Genomic DNA, 24,327 nt, shown 5'->3' with positions numbered 1-24,327 from the left:
CACATCAGTCAGAATTGTTAAGATCAAAAACTCAGGTGACAGCTGATGCTGGCAAGGATGTGGAAAAAGTGGAACACTCTTCCATTGTTGGTGGGATTGCTAGATGGTACAACCACTCTGAAAATCAGTCTGGCGGTTCCTCAGAATATTGGACATAGTACTACCTGAGGACCCAGTTATACCATGCCTGGGCATATACCCAAAAGATGCTCCAACATATAACAAGGACACATGCTCCATTATGTTCATAGCAGCCTTATTTATAATAGCCAGAAACTAGAATGAACCCAGCAGTCCCTCAACAGAAGAATGGATACAGAAAATGTGGTACCTTTACACAATGGAGTACTACTCAGCTATTGGAAACAATGACTCCATTAAATTCTTAAGCAAATGGTTATAATTAATACGCTGAGTGAGGTAACCCAGCCACAAAAGAACATTCATAGTAAGTGCTCACTGATAAGTGGATAATAGTCCAAATGCTTGGAATACCCACAAAACAACTCACAGACCATATGAAGCTCAAGAAGAAGGAAGGCCAAAATGTGGATGCTTCAGTCCTTTTTAGAAGGGGAAGCAAAATACTCATGGGAGGAAATACAGGGATAACGAGTAGAGCAGGGACCAAGGAAAGGCCATCCAGAGACTGCCCTACCTGGGGATCCATTCCATATGCAGCCACTGTTTAACCCAGTTACTATTGCTGACAGGAGCCTGATATGGATGTTTCCTGAGAAGCTATACCAGATACAGATGAGGATGCTTGCACCTAACCATCAGACTGAACACAGGGACCCCAAAGGAGGAGTTAGAGAAAGGACTGAAGGAGCTCAAGGGTCTGCAACCCCATAGGAAGAACAACATTATCAGCCAACCAGACCCCCCAGAACTCCTAGGAACTAAACCATCAACCAATGAGTACACATGGAGGGAGCCATGGCTCTAGCCACATATGTAGCAGAAGATGGCAGTGTCTGGCATCAATAAGAGGAGAAGCCTTGGTCCTGTGAAGGCTCGTCTTCCCAGTTTAGGGGAATGCCAGGGTGTTGAGGTGGGAGTAGGTGGGTGGGAGTGGGAGCAACTTCATAGAAAAATGGGGAGAGGGCATGGGAGAGAGGAGACCAGCGATGACATTTGAAATGTAAATATATAAGATACCCAATAAAAAAGAAGGAAAGAAAGAGAAAACTGATGTGGCATACCTGACTATGATAGCACTTCTTCCGGTATTTTTCCTCTACCCTAACATCTCTGGATTTCGTCTTTACATGACAAGATGAACCTGGACATGTTGAGGCCCTAATCTACAAGTATTTCTTCTAATCTTTCTCCTAACAATCCAACCTCCAGGAGAGAACATTATGCTTCTGTGGCTTGAGCAATATCAGGATAGTGCCAAGGTCATTAACATAAAACAGAAGCCACATTTCATAATCAGCCCCGTGGCAGGATCAATTCTTACCATAAAAAATATAGGAAGCCAGACGGCAAGGAAGGAAGCAGCCTGAGGACAGGCATGCATGTCTACCCTGCTCTATCCTGAACCCTGGTGGCCCAGAGAATCAAAACCATTTTGAAGAAACCTAGGGTCCCAGGGTCCTAGCAATGGGTAGAGATGGTGAGTAGGCTGATGGTGTAGATTAGAATGCCTGTTAAAAACGAAAGCAGAAAACAGCCACTTAATGAGATGCCTGGGCCATAAGTCAGGGGAAGACCCCATGGTATAGAGGTCCTGGGACTTCCTGACTTGAAGTATATGAGTGGCCATTTTGAAAGGTGCGTGTATGCGTGTGTGTGTGTGTGTGTGTGTGTGTGTGTGTGTGTGTGTGTGTGTGTGTGTGTGAGAGAGAGAGAGAGAGAGAGAGAGAGAGAGAGAGAGAGAGAGAGATGACTGTCATTGGGAAACATTTATTTCAACATAGGATACTACTGACTTTATTTACAGATCAGCTCGTCACAGTTAGACCCATTTGCTTTCACAAGAACCCCTTGGAGGGGAATAATTCAGTGAGTGTGATACCTCCATTAAACAGGAATTGATTTCAAAATATGCTTTTCAAAGTTTTGACAAAAGCAATTTTCTGATTTTCTTTATGTACCACCAAAGGCAAACACTGTTGTGTTGACAATGTAATAAATGAGTTGTCAAATAAGATATTAAACATTTATAGATTTAATTTTTAATAAAGGCTTTTAAACATACCCAAAAAATCCATCAATATTTGACAGGAAGAGCTGAATTTTGGTAAATCCAATCCCCCACTACAACTGAACTTGGCACAAGATATTTATGGCTCTTTGACACTACAAGGTGTGTCATACTGCCTTATGGGATGGTAAATAGCTACAATCCAGGCACTTAGAAGGTAGAAAATGGCCGCGCATGTCAAGTATTTTTTTTGGTAGGATATGAGGAATGGATGGACTGCCTTTGTAGTTTCTATTCCCATGCTTAGGAATTATAGAGGCTTTAACTCCTACCAGACTCTGAAAGACGCTTTATCTGATGCAAAAACAATATGGCTGCCTTCATGTGTCAGCCTCAAAGATACTGTTGTACCTCAGGACTCATTTAGACATATAAATTACAGCTTTCTTAAGCCTGGAAGAAAAAAAAAGATGAAATTTGGTAGCGGTTATCCCTAGGGTGCAGGATTATAGGCAATTGTTTTCTTCTCTATAATTTGCTTTCTAAACTTTCTATAATGAGTGTGTATTATTTTAACAATTTGGAAAAAAACTTTTTTTTCCCATCTCATATATTATTACCAAGAATCTCGTGCAGTAAAAAGGTGAAAAGGCTTTAGAATCAAACAAACCGGGGTTCAAATCCAAGATTGTCCCGTTCTGACTCTGATGCCTTTTGAAAAGTTACTGAATAGCTCATCTTGCACACACCAGTACGGTGAGAACAATATGCATGCCGTGGTGGGTGCATGGATAATAGACTTCCCAGGTAACAAACACTAAAGCAGTTGGTCTCCATAGACTGATGCCTTGGGCCAACTGTTCATAGAAAGGCTGTGAGTCAGACATTCTCCAGCAGTTAAAAAAAAATCCAGAAGAGAAAGCAAGGCTTCAACTCCTCACTACCCCCTTTTCCTTCCCATCACAACCACTATATGCCTACAGGCCAAGGCTCTGTAGTCCACTGAACCAGCCACGAGGCCTGTGTTTTGGAGAAGCTTCTGTCCGCCCCGGTGGGAGCCCTGGCTGAAGGATTGGGAACAGCCAACAACTGCATCGCCCCCTCTGAGGTTCAGAGAACATGGTAGAAGAGAAAGAGAAAAGAATGTTAGGTGCCTGAAGAGGGGAAGGACTACTGTGAAATGTGGCAGTGAATTCTATTTGGTGGTTTCTTCCCCACTTCAGATCCTTTAGTCCACAAATAAAAGACACAATGCCTTTATGTTTATAATAAGCCTAAAAGCTCTAGAGCTGGGCAGATATCAGCCCTCTGAGCTATTTTGTCTATTTTCCTGTTAATAGCTCTGAGATCAGTTATCGTGTTCCTCCTAGGCCAGTCCTACTCCAACCTGCTGGCCCTCATGACCTACCTACCCCATGGTGGTGTCCTCCTTCCTCTCCTTGTCTCGGGGTCCCTCATCATCTCTCCAAAGACCCCCCCACCCAACCCCAGGACCTCTAGCCTCCCTACACTCTTCTTTCTGCCCAGCTACAGGCTGTAGGTATCTTGATTAACCATTCAGGGGTGACTTGGGGGGCAAAGTTCACACCAAAAAGCTGGTATAGGTGAGGATCTGCTTGTCCCAGAGCAACCAGATCTTGGGGTACAGAATTTAGCATTTGAATGTAAGTAGCACCAGAGCAACCCACTGCAGTGAAACCCCATCTTCTGGACATGACATGGTTCTTACACCCAAGAACACTCAGTAGCAGTGGCTGCCTACATAAGGCCTCACGAGCCTGGCATACCAACATCCATTATGATCTAAAGGGAATTTATGAACCCCCACATTTCTTAAGGAAACTGAGGCAGTTAATGGTTGCCGGAATGCAGGGGGATTCTATCCCTTGGTTGTACCACACTTAGTAAGTCACCCTTGCTCAAGTGAAAAACACCCACAAGCAACTCTAAATTAAATTTGGTGGGGCACACACAATTAGACGTAAAAGCAGGAAGGGGATTTTTCTGCTTGGAGTGGTTTGTGGGGGGAGGGGAAGAAAATATTAGTGGGGGGAATATATCAAAGTACATCTTATGCACGTAAGAAATCGTGAAGGAATCCAAGATTAGAAGTTAAAATCACAAGGAAGAAGTGCTCAGGTTGGGACAGAAGTTGAGGAAGGTTAGAGAAAGAAATCACAGCAACTGAACCCGAGGCTGCATTGCATTTCCTTGCAATCAGTGTGGGCAAAGTGAAGTAGGAGACTGCTTAAGTGAGAGGTAAGAAACAAAATCATTATTCTGACATTCTTTTCAAATATATGTTGATATTATTTTCCTATCTACCCAAAGACAGGTTGGTCAGATAGGCTTATGGTATAATATACCACACACATATATACACGTATATCCAAATAAATACTGTGGTTGGATATGTTGCCTTTGGATGTGTGCTGCTCTTGATTACAGCAAGAAATATTGATTTAACTGGCTTTAATATCTGGATATTTGTTGATGTGTAGAAATGAAATATATCAAAACCATGACGAGCTTGATACACAAGTCAAATCCCATTTGGGCTCACACCAAGGGCTGTCCAAAGGCTTCTGCTACACTGGGATTGTGTTCTGTAGATGCTTCCTCAGTCATAGTCAAAGAAAAAGGCTTTTTTCATCCTAATGGGATCAGCTACATTAGTGAATACTATTACAGAGTTTTTCGTAGTATAATTTATTGTAGAAAGTACCGAAAGGGAAAAACGTTGCAAATGTCACCTCTCCCCTTTCTCAACTCTGAGTTACGTCTTGCATCCTACGGAAGTATGCTTGCTTCTTTTCCAACATCTGCTTTCTCCCTGGCTTCAGCCAGACCCAGTACAGTGCTAACACTCAGGAAATAGCTGCTGCAGAAATGGATGAGATGAAGCTTTGGCAACAAAGCAAAGGAGGGAATTTTATGATAGTTTCCTGTGTGGAAGAAAAAGCAAAACCCAGACACACTTCCAAAATGAGAACAGCAAGCAGGTTTGGGTGCCACAAAGCATGCTCAGCAAGTCCTGAGCCCTGTGGGCCCTGGGTCAGCTCACCCAGGGCAAAGATATTTGTTTAAAATATCTAGTACTCGACTCCCAACCCTGAGGGACCCCAAAGATGCATTTCAACCATTGTTTATCTGTAGATTTCTTCATAAACATCCTACCACATACCAATCGAGAGTGGTCAGAGAACAAAGCCCATCCTAGCCATTCGGTAAGAAGGAAACTAAAGGCAGAGGGAGAAGGGAAGTGAGGGTTTTGGTCCTGACATAAGGAGGATGAAGTGGGGATCGGAAGGGAGAGAGAGAGGGAGAGGGAGAGAAAGGGAGAGAGGGAGGGAGAGGGAGGGAGAGGGAGAGGGAGGGAGAGAGAGAGGGAGAGGGAGAAGGGAGGGAGAGAGGGAGGGAGAGAGGGAAGAAGGGAGAGAAGGAGGGAGAGAGGGAAGGAGGGAGACCCCATAGGCCTGCTTTTCTTGTTTTTGAGATCCCCAAATTCTTCATCTCTTTCCTGCTCTCCCGTAGCTCAGTTATTTAAAGAATCACAGTCTCTTGCAATTTTCTACATCTTCTTATCAGAATATTTCCCACTTTCTCCATTTTCTTTGAGCCTTTATATTGAAAACTAAAATGCATATCAAATATGCCGGCTTTGCTTCTCTTTCAGGACAGAAGAGTAAATCCAAATATCTATGTTTTAGATTTGAGCTGGAGTCCTGCAATATAGGCCTGGCTGTCCCAGGACTTCCTATTCAGGCCTGGCTGGCCTCTAACTCATGGCATCTTACTGACTCTGCTTCCTGAGTTCTGGGATTGCAGATGTGTGTCAGTACACTGAGCTTACACGTCTACTTTTACAAAGGACTTTACTGTGTTCCCAAGACTGCTTTTTTAAGACTTAATCATGAATTTAAGTCCCCATTCTCAGAGGGCTGTGCTTTAGGAATGAGCATTCAAGTTTTGAGAGATCCTAAGCTGGGCAATTGGGGGTTTCAGAGCAGAGAAAAGGACTGTGTCGGTATCATCTAATAAGATAGCAAAGAGTCAGAAATGCCTGTGGAGTTAGACATAGGGGAAGTACTTGTTGCATACATCTTTATGAATATAGCCACTGTTCACCTGAAAGTACTTTAAATTGGCTCCTCTTCAAGGGGGATGATCTATGACCATTAACTAGTAACTAAGAAAACAAAGCATGAAAAAACACCTGAGTTCCCCAAATGGCTCCTTCAATATATTTGATCTTTCCAATGATCTGTGACTCTGTAATCCCCATTATCCCTACTGGAGAGTCCAGGACCCAGGGCATGTGGAAGGATAGCTCTTTGTCTGCTAGAGGTTGGCTGGTTGGGCACATCCCACCTACAAACACCTCCATGCAGATGCAGGCAACATTATCAACAGTCCAAGTTGGTGAAGAAGGTCTGTGGAGATCTGAAACATTCCTGGCTGCTGGGACTCTAGAGCCAATGCTTCTCCTTTTTGAACATAAGAGTCACTGGAAGATGCAGAGCAACCACAAGACCAAAGTGTGTGAGCTCAAGAGATGTCAGACTTCAAGAATTAAAAAGCCAAAGCTAGCTGTACTGACTAGACAGTAACTGGCCGTAAGCGCAAAGCATCTCTTATATGTGTGAGATTACAACCAGCGTTTCTTTCTTGATCACTTTTACTAGGAATTGGAATCTACAGAATGACAAACCATGATCACTCTACTAAAAGGTAACTTCAATTGCCCCTTTGTTAGGGAACGAGGTAAGGTATTGACTGGCAATACCTGTGCCTTCTTCTTCATATTAATTATATGCTTTTCCTACAAGGTTGGCTGCCACACTGCATGCTGTGAGTCAGATTGGAGAGCTGCCAAGATAAATGTTCCCAAAGCTGACTTTTTCAAGACAACTTGGCAGCTCACAAATAGTTCCTTGGCGGCGGTATACCCCAATATACTTCAAATGTCCCCTGTACTCTTTACTGATACTCCATTATCAACCCTCCTTCAGGGTGTACCATCTTATGGCTAAGGCTAATCAATACCAAACAAGTAAGGAGAGAAACGTGCAATTTCTTTTGACAGCATCAATTTATTTTGAGTGTTCTTACTGCTAAATTCCTAAGCCGATTTATATGAAGCACTCTGACTCCCAGGCAGATAAGTGATCCTGACCTAGTCCATACAACAAAAACAAAGAAGTGTTCTGTTGTATTGGCTGAATGGAGGTCTTCTACATGCATGCTGCTTTCAACGAGTAATCATATCAATGCTGCTCACTTGGCTCAACGCCTTATTTTAATGAGGCTCCATCCCAAGACACAGAAGAACATCTGCACACAAGAGGAACTATATTGAGCAAGCCAAGAGTTCCAGCCAAGGGTTCGCTCTTTTACGTGGCACCCAGTGACATTTTGAAGAGAGAACAATAGTGACCATTCATGCTGCTGATCTCCAAGAGGCAGGCATGAGCACAAGGCAGAACGGGAAAGACCTGAGCTTCCAAACTGGTCAGCAGACTGTATCTGTACCTCCACTGCCCATCTATGACCTGGGGCAAGCAACTCGTCTGCCCTCAGACCTTCTTCCTCAGAAAATTAGGGCTGGCAGAGCTCCCTCAGAGAGGCTGTGCGACGGAGAAAGGGAACTCTGCTGTAAAGAACACATAGTCTCTCATCTGACACATTGGTAAACACTTAAAAAATTCTTAAATCTTTTCTCTTTCCATTAAAAAATGCCATTAGTAGTAGATTCATCTTTGAATTTGCTGTCTATGCCTAAAAAGTAAGATATGGGCTATTAACTGTGGTGTTCTTAGGGTGGCAAAGAATTAGAAACGAGCAAACTATGGGGGAATGATACTATTCCAGTGTATTCATATATTGAAATTCATGCAGTCATTTTAGGTGTTTTCAAATATTTTCTGACTAGGAAATTTTGACCCCAGAATTTAAGTGAATAAAGCAAGAAAAAAAAAAAAAACAAAAAAAAAAAAAAAAAAAAACAGAACTCATCTAATAACTATAGCTCACACATCTGCCCAAGGCTATAGGCCAAATGTCACACTCTTATTAATTCTAATAATAAATATGCACTATGACAAGCCCATTCCATAGAAGTGGAAAAGGAGATGTGGATAGTTCTGGAATTGCAGTCATTACATAATAATTAGTATAACAAGGCCCAGAGTCCCTAAGTGTCAGAACCGAGTTGGGGGGCTCAGCACAGGAACCCTGGGGTTATAGCCTTTACAAGTCTATGCTGGTTCTCCAGCACTAACATGCACATACACACAATCACGTACTCTTACAACCACCCCAAAATCTGTATCAGAAAAGCAAACACACCAAGCTTTAACAGTGACCATCTCCGGGTGGTAAAATATTATCTGTGTTTTAACCTGTTTGTCCATTTCTGTAACTCCTAAAGGGAACAAATATGTATGTTTCCACATTTTTTAACATGAGAAAATTAAAAACCATTAATATAAATATTACATTTTTAATGAGGCAAGATTCTTGCCTTGACCATATGGATTTGAGTTTCTTATGACTACCAATCATATACTCTTTTCTACATCTAGTTCAAGGCAAAGGGGAAAACACATAAAAAGCATTTTGTGCAGTAATGAAAGCACTGTGTGTTATTGGAGAGGTATTTGACATTAATCTAAAAAGCCCAAGGTTTGTTGGTTGGTTTTTTCTTTTTTTTTTCCCCAAAAGGAAGGAACAAAAAAAATACTTTGCAAATAACAGACTATTCTGCATGGAGAAACACATCCATAGTTGACACTATACCGTCAACACCGTCTCTGTCACAGTCATACCACTGACACCGTCACGGAGCATGTCTGTAGGTGCCAGCTTACTGTCTGGACAAGTCAGCCCGGTACTATCTCTCCTCGGAGGTGTGAACATGACAACATGCTGGAGAGACATGTAAGGAGTAATTTCCTGTCACTTCAACGATTTGTTTTAAGAACATGCTTCTATAAAAATGAGATGAATAATGTGCTAAGAAGCAATTTTCAGTCTTTTTTTTTTTCTTTCAAAAAAAAGTAATGTAACCTAAAACTAATTCTAAATCAAGTCTTGCCTCTGCTCCTAAAATGGATTCTGGAATGTGTAACAGACAAAGGGTGAGTGCCACCAACGTGCTGGGCTAAGACATCCCCTTGTCGCACCCTGTGACAAAAAAGTATACATGAGATGTTACACTAGGTATTTTATTTTTAAAAAAGTAACAAAATTCTCATGCTGAAGTCTCTAGGAGAAAGACAGACTCCAGGTGTTTAGAGCCAGGGTGGGGGTGGGGGCGAAACGCAGTGACTGAGTCCTTGCCCAGTATTTGGGAAAACCTGGTTCCACTACCCAAACCAAACCACAAATCAAACACCCCTAAGTTAATGAAAGTATCACTAACAAACAAATAAAAACTGGATATCAAAATTGTTTGATAATGAGGAAAAAGCAATTTGAAAACAATAACAGGAAGGGCAGACCTAGAACCCTCTGAATGAATCCTCTGATTCAGAATCGATTGCTTGGGCTCTCCAGCATCGTAGCAGGTCTTAAGAAAAAGACCTGGAATGTTGATTTGCCTTCACGTATGAACTAGAGATGTGCTGGCCTTGGCTTACAAAGGAGGCCATCATGGAATCTGGCCAATGAGGATCACCCATGGTCAAGGGAGCTGAGTAGTTTCTGTGTTCTCTGCCCCTCAGAGCCCACGTCTACAAGGAACGGATAGCAAGACAGAAGAGAACTAGCAGGTTGAGAAGCCTTGGTTGACAACTGGACCACCTCACCCTGGAAAGTAAAGAGTTTGAGCATCACATTGAATACAAGAGCTGTCCAAAGACACCAGCCTATTCTGTGGTGTGGCAAAGGGCCTTCGAGGCCAACGACAGGAAGAAGATTTCAATGCATGGGGAAGAAACGCTCCTAAGAGATAAGTTTTGTCCACTTGTCCTTACAGTGAACAGCTGTGTCCTAGGCACACTACCAGCTGCTGTCATTAATGTCACCTGGCATGACTTGTGTGTGAAGTCCCCATTCCTAGATGGGTTCAAATGGGCTACTGTAGAAATTTCTGCGTTTGGTGGGACACAGGGCCATGGTATTGACAATCTCTTTCTAATTCTTCTTAGAAACTTTCATGTGAGTGCTACAAGTACATTTTATCTGAGGATTACGTAAATATGCCCCGCTTTAATCAATGGGGGAGGGGCTGCCAGAATGTGAAACTATCAAAGGTTTAGAAATTATCAATTAGTATAGCCATAGAAAATTGAATTGGCATCGCCCAGCACAACTGAAACAGTTCTTGCTCATGGACCATAGGACGATAAATGAGCTGATTTATTCAATGCTGCAGGACAGCTATAAATACTATTTTTTAAAGACCCTAGCCAGGCATGATGATGCATGACTTTAATCCCATCAGGGAGGTAGAGGCAGGCTCTGTGAGTTCGAGGCCACCCTGGTCTACACTGGAAGTTTCAAGTCTGCCATACATACACAGTGAGACCCTATCTATACAAGGTTCTGGTGAGCCAATCAAATGCATCAGGAGTGTGAAGGCCAGACACACGCACTGAATCCAGCCCACCACTCGGATCTTACCGGGAAGACCGTGGTCCGTGTAACACCACCCCGTTTCCCTTCTAATGGGACACCACATCTGGACCCTCACTCTTGTGTCCAGAATATCAGTCAGAAGGGTCCTGTGGTCAGGTACTAGCAATCAGCGCACTGTGCAAAAGTCAGCCTGCACTGGAACAGCCTTGCCTCTAATCAGAATGGCTCTTCTTTGATGTTCTAAAGCTTTTCTCTCCCTGTAAGCAACAAAGCTCCCAACAAAAGAACTTCCACAACACCCACAGTTAAGCAAAGAATGGTTCCAACCAAATGAGTATAAAGAACTCTCCCTGGTCTTTAATTTTTTCATGAAGCTGCCTTTTCAGGGTATTTCAGTGACTTCCTTTGTTTGTACTTTATCAGTGAAGAAAAACCTCCCGTTTATTTTGATGGCAGTGCACCTGACTATTTCAGAATTCAAAAGCCTGCTTTGCTTTCTGTCAGACTACCCTGGCAGAGGGTGGAAACAGGCTTCCCCCTCCCCATGGCTTCATGCTGCACCCACAATTCCAGATGAGAAGTCTCACAAATTCTAACTATTCTACAGGATTGAACTTAACTAAGATGTGACAGCAGCTTCCTTCTGGTCCCTTCTTCACCAATGAATGGGCAGAATTTGGGCTCCTTGGTCTGGATTTTTATTCTCTTTTGCCAGCCTCTGGGAAGGGCTATAAAACTGCTCATGTCAAAGAGCATATGTAGCAAGCTTATGTCACCACTTGATAGAATGCAGGTTGGAGGCCCTGGGACTTCATATTGTCTCATTTAGTCATTATGAAACCATAACATAATAGTAGATATTGCTAATTTTGCTTAGTCAACATTCGGGAAGGCTAAATGCCTTGATCCGGCCCAAACACCCAGGCATCAAACGGAGACTTCCAAATGTCCAGCTGGGGCTTTTTTTGCCTTTAAAACACGCTGGCTTTAGGAAAAAGGATAGAGTTTTTGTAATGTAGATTTTCTACACATTAATGAGTCTATTGATATCTGAAGTGCCCTTTCAGGAGCATGGATTCTGAAACCACACAAGGATGGCAGCCACATTTCTTCTCCACCCTGCCCCCATCCCCACCCCCACACTGATGTTGTGAAAATGCATGCTATAGTTGCTTTCCAGTTGCACATTCAGTATGAATGGGACCTAGAAACCAGCAGAGCGATCACCTACAAAGTCATCTCTTGTCAGGCATCTGGAACTAGGGAAGAGTCAATGGTACATGGTATCAACACAGTTTTATCTCCCAAAGGCTCATGTGTTGAGAACCTGTTCCAGAGTGTGGCAATGTTGGGAAGTGAGGCCTCCTGGGGTCCTGAGGCCTTGGAAGGGATTACAGAGCGTTTTGGCTCCTGGCTTCCTGTTTTAAGACATATTCCCTTCCTCATACTCACATGCACTTTAGCCACTCTTTCTTGGCGAAAGCCAGAGCTGTGTTGTTTGAACTTTCAAACTCCTGAGCTGTGAGCTGAATAAGCCTTCAGTGTGCCTCCTTAGGTATTTTTGTTATAACCACAACCAGAAAAAGAATAAATGGACTAAGGCAGCCAGCATACAAGGAAGAGATCCCATTCCACAAATAATCCACTAAATGTTTTGACCATTACTGGTGGATAGAAATATCAAAATGATCCATGGAAAAGCAAGGGACTCTGCTCCAGTGTCTGCAGCTCACAGACAGCACTGCTCCCAAGAGATACACCAGGACCTTCAGTCAGGTTGGCTGCACAGGTGAGAGGGGGTGGAGGTTGGCACACAGATGGAAAACTTGACCACTCAGTCACCAAGATACAGGTGCTAGGGAGTGAAATTCCCTCTGCAGAAGTTCCAGAGGCTGTAAACATAGAACAAATGGCCACACCAGGATGCTCGCTACTCTACTTGGCCCATGGAAGTAGATATGTGACTTTCAAGTTTTTATTTTTAGCATAGGAACATTTTCTATTGACAGCATCTTATACAAATGCTCACCAGGTACAAAGCAAATCAAAACAGTTGCTCACAGAGAAATCCAGGACAGAAAGAGTTCTTTTTTAGAACTGTAGGGCTCCATGCAACAGCACCACCCCCCCCATTGCCTATCCGTGCCTTTTCTGGGAATCTAGTCCTCTGATTTTTTTCTCTTAAAAAGTTTGTTTATCCTACCATGTTCTCCTGGAGGGTTCTTTTCTCTTGCTCCAACCTGACAACAAGTGCCACCATTTCCCCACTGTGAATACACAAAGCTCTGTACATCTCTTAAGACACAGTACACTATCTGCCGGGTCTTCCTGATAGCCCACACACCCTTCTCCCTGAAGGTTTTCTTCAGTGTATGGCACACGTTCTGTGGAGTACTTACCAGCTTCTGGCACACGTTTGTTTGGTGCACAGAGACTGTGTGATATGCACACTGTTGACTCTAAATTCCTTGATTCATAAACTGGCCCAGGGTCTTAAGAGCCAACAAGTTGGAAGACCTTAACCCCTCAGGGAAGACTGAGATCTCATAGATCTAACCCTCAGCATCTCTCCTGGTTCCTCACAAGTAGGGGGCTTCCAGGAGAGTGCTTTTGCTTTCTCCTCTTGCCTACCTCAAGCCCTCCTTTCTCACACCACAGGACTCCTACTCTTCTCCCAAAGTAACTGGGGAGGCCTAGGAAAGAGATGCATCTGTGCTTTCTACACTGTGTATGCTGTACATAAGACTCTAGGCTACGGTGTTCAGAATCTGTCTCTCTGATTCTGAATCTTATCTAAAGCACTTTATAGCTCTGGGTTTAAGAATCTGAACAACCGATGCTTCCCTGTTCTATGGAGCTGACGTAATCATTCCAAAGGCTCATGGGTTGAGCTTGTTCCACTTACATTTCCTAGGAAAGCAGAATATCACAGAAATATTCTGTGATGTTGTCTAATAAAATTACAACACAACCCACACAGGCAATCTCAAAATTTCTAGTAGCTAGGCTAAAGCAATGAGAAGTTAATTTAAATTATTTCTTTTATTTAACTGATTATATACAAAATATTAATATCCCAATATCTAGCCAAAGGAGTACTAACGAGAAGCTTACTCACCAAAGTTCTTGTTTCACAGGCCTGAGAGACTGAAATCAGTCTCCAGGACTCATGTGAGAAAGCCAGGCACAAAAATGTACATAGAAATGTAATACCAGAGCCAAGGAGGCAGAGACAGAAGAATGAGCCACTGGACACAGCTCAATCAGCTCAATCAGCAGCTGGAGGCTTAGTGAGAGATCCTGTTTCAAAAACAAGGTGGAGAATGATTGAGGAAGATATCCAAGGTCAACTTCTAGACTCCACATTTACAGAGGTATGAATGCACAGATGTGCACACACGTGCACACACACACACACACACACACACACACACACACACACACACACATACACACACACACTTATAATAATGAAACATTTTTAAACCACCTCTCCATCCTGTAAAATCTTCTGTTACATTTCCAGTGCATCAGACTTGGAAACAACCATATTTCAAGCGCTCACTAGGCACACGCAATAGGGGTGTTATGGTCCTGAACACACATCCCTCCCATCTTTTCTTTCCTATAGTAAAGCATTTCCTTTAGTAAGGATGCTGTGGATGGAAGCAGACAGCGGGGTCCAGGATTACTAGAAGTGATGGATACACACTTGAAAGGAAGGGCCTGAACCATAAAGGAGCTTTTGTGCCCTGCTAGGGAGCATACACTTTTCCCTTCAGCTTTAGTCACCATGCTGAAGAGTTTTAAGTGAGAGTCATGGTTAGACTGCCCTTATAGAAACGCAGTACTGTGAGGAACGGACTGGAAGTAAGGCAGAGAGAAGGCAGAGAGACTAGAATAAACCTCAAGAGAAAGACTTGCCCCAACGCAGCAATGGGAGTCACTGTGGACAAAGGGGAGGGTGGATGCTGAGGAGTTTGAAAAGATGGTCACTAGCTTCTACCAGGGCTCAGTGGTGAAGAAAAAGCAGATGAGGAAGAGTGGCTTTCAGGCGACTCCTACTTACTGAAGTGGCTTCACTAAGCGAGGCAGAGAACACAGAAGCCTAAGCTGGCTTGCAGTCAGATCTAATTATGGGCTTGCTTAGATGATAGTTACCCGAGGCAATACTGGAAAGGGCTCTGGGCTGGACACACAGATTTAAGAATCACTAATACACAGGTGTCAGGCAGAAGCAAAACACATGAGTTGCCACAGGATAGATGCAAAGAGTAAGACAAGGCGGGACTCCAAAGGATGCTGAGGTTGGAAAAGAGAGGAGGGGCCCCCGCATAATTGCACAGAAAGGAAGTTTTCTTCTTCCTCTTTCTGCATATCATTCATAAATCAGACCGAAGACAGAAAGAATTTACTATTTCGCTGTTGCTGCTGCTGCTGTTGCTGCTGCTGTTTTGGGAGCACCGAGGGTGTGGGTTTAATACACTGCAGGTCTTACACACACTTGTGGCATTCACCTGACCATCCACTGACAAGAACCTGTCACTCACTGGCAGAAGCACAGTCACAGGGAATTTACTGTAGCAGTCATCCATTCAGTGGTTTGTGTTTGTAAACCTGTTGGATGTTTTTGGTGCCATTATTTGCCATGGCCAGGGTATTGTGCAGGGAAAAGCAGGAGCCCAGGGTCACGCACCAAGCAGAGTGCAACCTTTCCATCAACCAAGTTCTGTAACTTCCCTGAGCTCTAGTGTTCCCATCTCAAATCTCCAGCTTGCAAGTTCACTGTCAAGTTGAAATGAGTAGATCTGTAAGTGATGGAACTGTGGTAAGTATGGTCCGTTGGTTCTGGATCTCTGGGAAGTGGATGCCACTAAGGCCGAGTTAGGATTCTGCCACAGTTAGTACCTGTTCACTGCAGAGAATCTGACAAGCCTTTTCAATGGTGATGTATATTTTTTGTATCCTTTCTTTAGCACAGAACATATTTGGTTCCTGCACTCAAACTGCCTGGTTGAATGCATCCTTTATAAATTGCTATCAACTTTTCTAGACTTTGGGTTTGCCTTTTTTGGTAAAATGGGGCTCATATGAACTCCCAGCACTATGTGAAGACAAAGGGACATAGTATATGTAACTAAGTATGACGTAACTCATACAGTCTGCTTGCACACATGTTGGATGACAGGTGTCCCACTTCATAAAATGGAACAATCTGTAATGTGCAACTTTCCTTGAATCCTGGTTGGAGGTAGGTAAGCAGTTCCTCCTTTTATAGTTCATGAGGGCAGTTGTACAGAACCAGCCCAGGGCTCCACATTAACTGCTTATGCAGTCTAGCAGAGGCTCTCGGGAGTGTCCCACCTTGGCTGAGTGGGACACAATCTGAGGGACCTCATTACTTACTCATTCCTGGGCAACCGTCAGCTTTCCTGACATTCAGCCCGCAGGAGGTTCTTTTGGGCATTCTGAGTGGGCTGTGCACAAGCCAGAGGCGCACTGGGTTACACGGTGCATAGGTTTTATTCTGTGCTCTGTCTCCTGGTCAGTTCAGAACTTGGCATCACACAAGATTACAGGAGGCATCTCTCTACGTTTTAGCTTCTGTTATCAAACACTTCACACTACCAGTACCCAGAACTGTTGGTGACTTTCACCATAGGACCAGCAGTAATGAGACTGAGGGCTGCTATCAGAAGAAAATTTTTAAAATACAGGACATCAAGTTCCATTCCATGTAGGCACTTTCTCTCTCCACTTATTCTCAATAACAGCCACTGGAATCTTATCTAATTCCTTTAAAAATCAGCCCAAACAACTTTTGTTCAACAATCTTGCCCTCTGGACTGACTCCCTTAGGCTTCTATCTCTGTGATGCACGTTATGCGACATGCTAGAGCAAGCCCTTCATAGAAAGGAAACTGTCTACAAAATAAGTGGTTTAAAAAAAATAAGTTTAAAGACTTGGACATTGGTGTGAATACAGGCTAATGTGATGGTTCTCAACCTGTGGGTCTAGACCCCCTTCAGGGAGGGTCAAATGACCTATTCACAGGGTTGTCTAAGACCATTGGAAAACATAGCTAAGGACATTATGATTCCTGACAGTAGCAAAATTACAGTTATGAGGTAGCAAAAAAAATAATTTCATGGTTGTGGTATCACCACAACATGGAGAGCTGTGTCAAAGGGTCACAGCACTAGGAAGATTGAGAACCACGGCTCTAATGGATGTGGTGACCTCTTCTTTGCCTCACCTTTCACTCTCAGACAATTCCAGATAATGTTTCTCCACTTTAAAGGGATGCTTTTAAATGAAAAGGCTGGGCAGCCCTGCCTTATACAGTCTGGAGTTTTAAGGTCAATTAACAGGATCTTTATGTAACGGATGACTTTAGCCTGATTATTTTACATATAAAATACTGGCAGTAAGCCTGATGCTTTTCATTTTTTGCTCACTCTTGGGACCCATCATCCCACCCTAAAATAACTGCAGCCTCCTTAATTCCAAGTCACAACTGCCACACTCCATCATCTTCTCAACCCTGAAATGCCAAGTCCTCAGAACCTCACAGATGAATGAAGGGACCGATTAGAACCACCCAAGAAAGCTGAGGAAAACTCCTTGGCAGATGCCACCTTCAAATGCCTGACCCTTCCATCCAATGTCAACATGAAGTTCTGTTAATGAACATTTACTGAGGTCGTGACTAAAACTCAGGCTGTAGCTAGGCCCTTGACATGCACCCACGAGCAAGGCAGAGATGGTATTAAAGCCAAAAGTTAAGGACAAACCCCTTCTAGCTTATTGTGTCTACAGGTGCATTTAGTAAACACCAATGGCTTGTAACTGTTGCAGGTACAGTGTATCCGTGCCTTCAAGGAGCTTGCCTTCTACCTGTGAACACAAGAAGCAGCAGTGTAGGAGAAGTCTAAGCAAGGGTCTAGACTTAGGAAGGATGCAGACAGAAGGGAAGACAAAGAGCCAATGAAGGCAACAACCAGGATCTGACTTTGAGGACTGGTTAGGTCAGAGGGAAACAGGCCTGATCAAAGGGGAGAAAGGAAAATGATCAGGGCAGGAGGGCAGGGGGCAGGAGGGCAGGGGGCATGAGGGCAGAGGGCAGGAGGGCAGAGGGCAGAGGGCAGAAGGGCAGAGGGCAGGAGGGCAGAGGGCAGAGGGCAGAGGGCAGAGGGCAGGAGGGCAGAGGGCAGAGGGTAGGAGGGCAGAGGGCAGGAGGGCAGAGGGCAGGAGGGTAGGAGGGCAGAGGGTAGGAGGGCAGAGGGCAGAGGGCAGAGGGCAGGAGGGCAGAGGGCAGGAGGGCAGAGGGCAGGAGGGCAGAGGGCAGGAGGGCAGAGGGCAGGAGGGCAGAGGGCAGGAGGGCAGAGGGCAGAAGGAGACAAGCAAAGGAACAGAGGCTCATGTTTGAAAGAGGTAGAAAATTTTACAAACTGGGGCAAGAGTATAAAATACATAAAAAACAGATTAGCAGGTTGTGTTTTATGCCAACCAAGGGCAGGAAGACAACATATTTTAACTGTAGTGTCCCTTGTAACCTCAGAATGCATTAGAAAGACACCCTTAACCTGCCAAACACCAGTGCTCTGTCTAGTTTACTCTGAACATACTCAGGAGACACATGTTAGCCTATTGCTGGACAAAACCACCTGACACAGGAACTACTTTATAAACAAGCATTTAATTTACACAATGTATTGTGCACTTACATCTAAAGCTACTAGCAACATAGAAGAGGTGCCTGGACTTTGAACATTGCAAGAGAGTCTTGTCACCCACAATGTTTATGCTAGAGAATTGCACACCAATGCCAACAAATACATATTTTAAGTTAGTGACAATTGTGTGTTGGCCCCCATTCAAAGCTATTATGTAGCACATGGGACCTACTGGCCACAGGTTGGACTATTGTTTCCTCTCCTGACTCCTGAAGTCAGGGCTCACTAGAAGCTGTAGCCCCCTGGGGAGAGAATGAATATTCAGAGTATGGTTTTTGCTGAACACACATCCCACTTTCACCACATAAAGCTGAAAAACTTAAGCCAGACCATCCTCATGAGGGAGCATCTTGCATGGAGAAGAGAAGTAGTTTGAGTCAACTGAGCCCAAGCTCACCTCAGACCAATTTCCTGTAGAGGCATTCTTGAGGAAGCCTTCTCAAGAGATGGGAGTCTAGGAGGTTGTGGTGGTGGGAAAGCATGGGTTGGGGAACTCAATGGCAAAGAGAGGAAGGTGGAAAGGGCTGTAATAGTTGGCAAAAGACAGCAGAGGCTGAGGGTATAGGCCCTAAGGAGGAATGCGGGACAAAAAGGAAATGTAGGGCTGTCTTCTGGAAGAAATTGTCACAGGAAAAGGTTAACAAGATCTGATACAGTTGCCTATTGTGATACAGTTGCCTATTGGGAAAGGAAAAAAAAAAAAAAAAGGATTCCTGGGTCAGGTAATCCAGAGAAACCATGAAGTATTAAGAAACAGAAGGACCTTTCATCATCGAAGGCACACGTTTAGTAGAAGCTGTGAAGAAATGTGGTATGCCTGAGACTAGACAACCACCACAAGAAGTCTGTTATGCAAGCAGATAAACAGGAATGGAGAGTTACCAGTACATCTAAAGATCTGTTCCGATCAAAGGGTAGGTAATGTTTAAGAAAGTTCTTTAAGAAAATAAGGGTAGAGGCTATGATAGGTATAATAGAAATGTTACACACTGTAGGTACACACTGCTACACACTGTAGGTACACACTGCTACACACTGTAGGTACACACTGCTACACACTGTAGGTACACACTGCTACACACTGTAAGTACACACTGCTACACACTGTAGGTACACACTGCTACACACTGTAGATGATACACACTCTACACACTGTAGGTACACACTGCTACACAGTGTAGGTACACACTGCTATATCCTGTAGATGATACACACTGCTACACACTGTAGATGATACACACTGCCACACACTGTAGATGATACACACTCTACACACTGTAGATGATGCACACTGCTACATACTGTAGATGATACACACTGCTACACACTGTAGATGATACACACTGCTACACACTGTAGATGATACACACTGCTACATACTGTAGATACACACTGCTACATACTGTACATGATACACACTGCTACACACTGTAGATGATGCACACTGCAACATACTGTAGATACACACTGTTACACACTGTAGATGATACACACTGCTATATACTGTAGATGATACACACTGCTACATACTGTAGATGATATACACTGCTACATACTGTAGATACACTGCTACACACTGTAGATGATACACAGTTACATACTGTAGATGATACACACTGCTACACACTGTAGATGATACACACTGTTACATACTGTAGATGATACACACTGTTACATACTGTAGATGATACACACTGCTATATACTGTAGATGATATACACTGCTACATACTGTAGATACACTGCTACATACTGCAGGTATACACTTCTACATACTGTAGATGATACACAGTCACATACTGTAGATGATACACACTGCTACATACTGTAGATGATACACACTGTTACATACTGTAGATGATACACACTGTTACATACTGTAGATGATACACACTGCTATATACTGTAGATGATATACACTGCTACATACTGTAGATACACTGCTACATACTGCAGGTATACACTTCTACATACTGTAGGTATACACTGCTACATACTGTAGATGATACACACTGCTACATACTGCAGGTATACACTTCTACATACTGTAGGTACACACTGCTACATACTGTAGATGATACACACTGCTACATACTGTAGATGATACACACTGTTACACACTGTAGATGATACACACTGCTACACACTGTAGATGATACACACTGTTACACACTGTAGATGATACACACTGCTACATACTGCAGGTATACACTTCTACATACTGTAGGTATACACTGCTGCATGCTGTAGGTACACACCTCCACAAATCACTTTTCTCTGCTAAGGTACTGAGAGGGTCCAAACCATTCAAATACACTGAATGGATACATCTTGTTGGAATTCAAGTATAGCCCTATTTATATAGCAAGCGTCACAACTCTAAATTAGCCATTTTGATCTGTTAAGGAAATAACACCTTCATCACAGTTGTCTTCAAAAGAGAAAAGGGATTATAAAAAGGCTTGTTTTTCTCCTGTTTGCTGTTTCCTTTAACTGTTGGTAAAATGAAAATTCCACTTTAATTGTGCAGTTCCCCTTGTTGGTGGAGTAGTGATAGAAGAAACTGATTAGGTGAATTACATTCAGCCATTCAGAGACTGATGCACAAACCATTTGGTATATGCCTTTACAGCCTATGTCTTGCTTATAGAAGCTACTGTTCCATTTTTGCACATAGATTAGATTAGCATAGTTAAGTAACAGTGAAAGCACCAGCGATGGTCACCAGGGAAGAAAGACCACAGAATAGTGACTAGGCAGCACCTATCAGATACATACAAAATGTACTCTCTTGACATATGGGGAGACCAGTGGCAGCAGCTTAAAATTTACCATAAGCAACTTCTACTTTTTTTCATCTTATCGAAACTGGAACGGACACTTCCTAGCCTGACTTATCCTCTAAGGTGTTGATTGTAGTTCTGTAAAGATCCTCAAGGGAAGACCCCCCCAAAAAAATTTTTTTATCAATGAACACCCACTGTTAACAATGGTGCTAGCTTCCAACTGTAGACTAAGAAACTGATTTTTTTAAATGAGGTCTTTCAGAGGCGTCACTACCATGTCCACGTAGAGGTGACCTACCTGGCAGTGTTTCTCTGGCTGCCGCACTGTGCCTTAACTACTTGTTCCTCTAATCACCTCTCTCCACAATGGCCACTAGAAATTAGTATGAGCAGAGAAACCAGCAATTTAAGATTTGGGTGGTGACACCCCAACAACAAAACGGACACAAAGGAAGTCCCGGCTGCTTTGCTTGACTAAATTAGCACATTACCTTAATTGATTTCCAGGCAATCATTTAATATTTCAGAAATTAAAGAACAAAAACTGCCAATTAACACACCCCTTTCCCAGATGTTCAGTGTTTCTCTCCCTCACCTCTTAAAAATTCTCTGCATTCAAGTTAATTGTATTTTTATGCAAATTCTCTTTGGGAGCTACTCAAGTGTGCCTGTGTGTGTGTGTTTATGTGTGTTTGTCTTGTGCCTGTGTGTGTGTGTGTGTGTTTCAAACCATACGGAATCTGACATGTTTTCTGTTCTGTTGCTCTACAGAAAAAGGTTTTTAACCCAGCTTGAGTTTATTTCAAAACTCTAATTAGAGACTAAAGTAGTATTTGCCTTGTCCAAATAGAAAATCTTTCCCAAAGTTGATTTTTTTTCCTGGTTAAAAAAACACAACAAACACCAGATACAGTATTTTTTTTAAGCATTACAGTTCCTTGATAAGACTGCCTCCCATCTTCACAAAACACTGCTTTCTGGTTAAGTAACACAATTTCATAAGGCTCATAAAATATTTTATCCAGAAGGCAACTTTTAAAAAGAGTTCTTTCAAAATAATTGGTTTAACTACTTGAATGGTCTTTTTCTATCTCTGACTTCCTGTCCTTTCTTTTCTCTGCCATATTGCACATCTGCTTACTCTCTGGAAAACAGTCTGAGTAGCAATGAAAGCTCCTCGAAAACAAAACTGAATGACTGTATAAAGACCACACGACCTTACCCTTTCTCTGCACATATTCTGAAATTTCCGTGCCCCCTCCCCCACTTATAATCTTCAAGGGCTGCAAAGGGGGCAGATACTTTAGTATTTTAAATAAGCAAGTGGAGTATTACATATGTTTTAAGAAAGAAAAGGACGGCGCTGTGGTTGAAGTTCAAGGCTTTTCGCTAGTCTCACACTATTGAGATTGTACTGCACTCAAAGCAAAACGCTGTCCAGAAGAATCTTTAATGATAGAATGTCTGGTCTCCACAACCTTGGCACCTGCTTAAAATCAGGGCTGCCGAGAGCCGAAATCTCATCAAGTTCACAAATGCCAACCCCACTGCACACTGGAAGGCTCCACTCGCAAGGAGGGGAAGGAAAGGATGGGAGGTTTCAGTCGCATCCCAGTCCAGGTGAAGGATGGAGCCTTCACCAGGGTGTCCGCAGTAAACGCAGAACTCCCAGCAGAGCGCCAGAAGCTCTGCCACCTCCCCACACACGCAAAACTCAAGTTGTCTCCGTGCCTCGGAAGCGACCCTCGCTCTGGGCTGCAGTCCGCAGCGCCCGCGGGCTCTTGGGGGTTTTTCCGCCCAGACCCGGCGATGACACCGCTTGGTCCCGGTCCCGGTCCGGGTCCTGGTTCCGTGGCCCGGGTGCCCGCTCCCGCCTGCCCTGCGCGCCCTCGCCGCGCGCACGCGAACGCTGGGACCCGATCCCGCGGGCGCCTAGGGGTGCGGGGTGCTCGGGACCTGCGGCCGCGCTCCGGCCAAGGCAGCTCGGCGGTGCGGAGCTGGAGCGCAGGGGGGCGCCCGCACGGAGCAGGGCGGGCCCGGTCCACGTTCCGCTCCGCCGCTGTCCCCACCACCCGCCGTGGGAAGGCAAGGACGGCGACCTCCGCGTCCGGTCGACCGAGCGCAGGCCACACCCAGAGCCCCGGGAGGCGGCCTCCGGGAGCTCGCCCCCCACCCTGGCCGCGCAGGCCCCGGTGAGCTGCCCGTCCCGGGGACCCCGGCTTACCTCTGTGCGAGCGCGGCCGCTCTGTCCCGGGCCGGGGCGCGGCGCTGGCGGCCGCTGCGGCGCGGAGGGCGAGCGGAGGGCGAGCGGAGGGCGAGCGGAGGGAGAGCCGCGGCAGGGCCGCTGGGCCGGCGGGCGCGCTGGATTCCTTCACTGCCTCAACTCCGCTCCGCCAGCCCCACGCAGGGACACTCCCGCCCGCGCAGCCGCCCCCGCCCGGCAGCCGCCCGCCCCTCGGTGTCACTCACCAGGAGCACACACCCCGCCGGCGCCCCTCGCTCGGGCTTGCACACACGCCGCCGATCACGCCTCCCTGGGTTTTGTATCGGTTCACACGCACGTTCTGACACGGATCCCGTCCCTCCACACGTCCCCCCTAGCTCATTTCCCACCCTACTTTCTAGAAGAATCCCCCATAAAGCTTCCGCACTTCGCTGGCTTGCCCCACACCAACCTCCTCCCCTTCCCCTCCAAACCTCCGCCTACCCTAAACTGCCCACTACCATCCAAACACGGGCTACTGCCAGCTCTAGGAGCGAGAGAATCTTTCTTCCCTACCGAGGAAAACGAACTTTGCTGCCCCAGCTCGGTCTGCAAAGGCGAGATGCCTCTCCCGACAGAAGGTAGTAATGCTTTCTGGGAGTGAGCCAAGCTCAAATGTAAACAAAGATAGCTTATTCGGAAATGCCGCGGAAAATCAGGGCCCCGGGATGAGCGCTGCGGGCTCAGCCCGACCTTTGAAATCAGACTGAGCTGAAGTGTTCTGGCCCCTCGCCTTCACTCCGGTCTAATTGTGCGTGATCACCCACCGAGCTGTCCCGGCAGTCCGTGGCATTGGCCAGTGGTGTTTCT

At 44.7% G+C, this 24,327-nt stretch overlaps 1 protein-coding gene across 5 annotated transcripts in view; it reads right to left on the bottom strand.

Annotated features, from left to right (window-relative positions):
* SPATS2L (spermatogenesis associated serine rich 2 like) overlaps positions 1-24,064 on the bottom strand; it is a 166,875-nt gene extending 142,811 nt beyond the window's left edge. For 4 of the 5 annotated variants that reach the window (XM_080932680.1, XM_080932682.1, XM_080932684.1 and 1 more), the window contains exon 1: positions 23,479-23,643. The gene's annotated coding sequence lies outside the window, so the exon portion shown is untranslated. Of the gene's footprint in view, positions 1-23,478; positions 23,644-24,033 lie in introns of those variants that run through there. The other variant, XM_080932681.1, reaches the window with a different exon arrangement.
* Between the last annotated feature and the right edge of the window lie 263 nt (positions 24,065-24,327).

The sequence above is a fragment of the Micromys minutus genome, assembly GCF_963924665.1.
Source record: "Micromys minutus genome assembly, chromosome: 19".
Classification (NCBI taxonomy): Eukaryota; Metazoa; Chordata; class Mammalia; order Rodentia; family Muridae; genus Micromys; species Micromys minutus.
The sequence above is the reverse complement of the archived record's forward strand: the minus strand, read 5'-3'. Positions and strand labels throughout refer to the sequence as shown.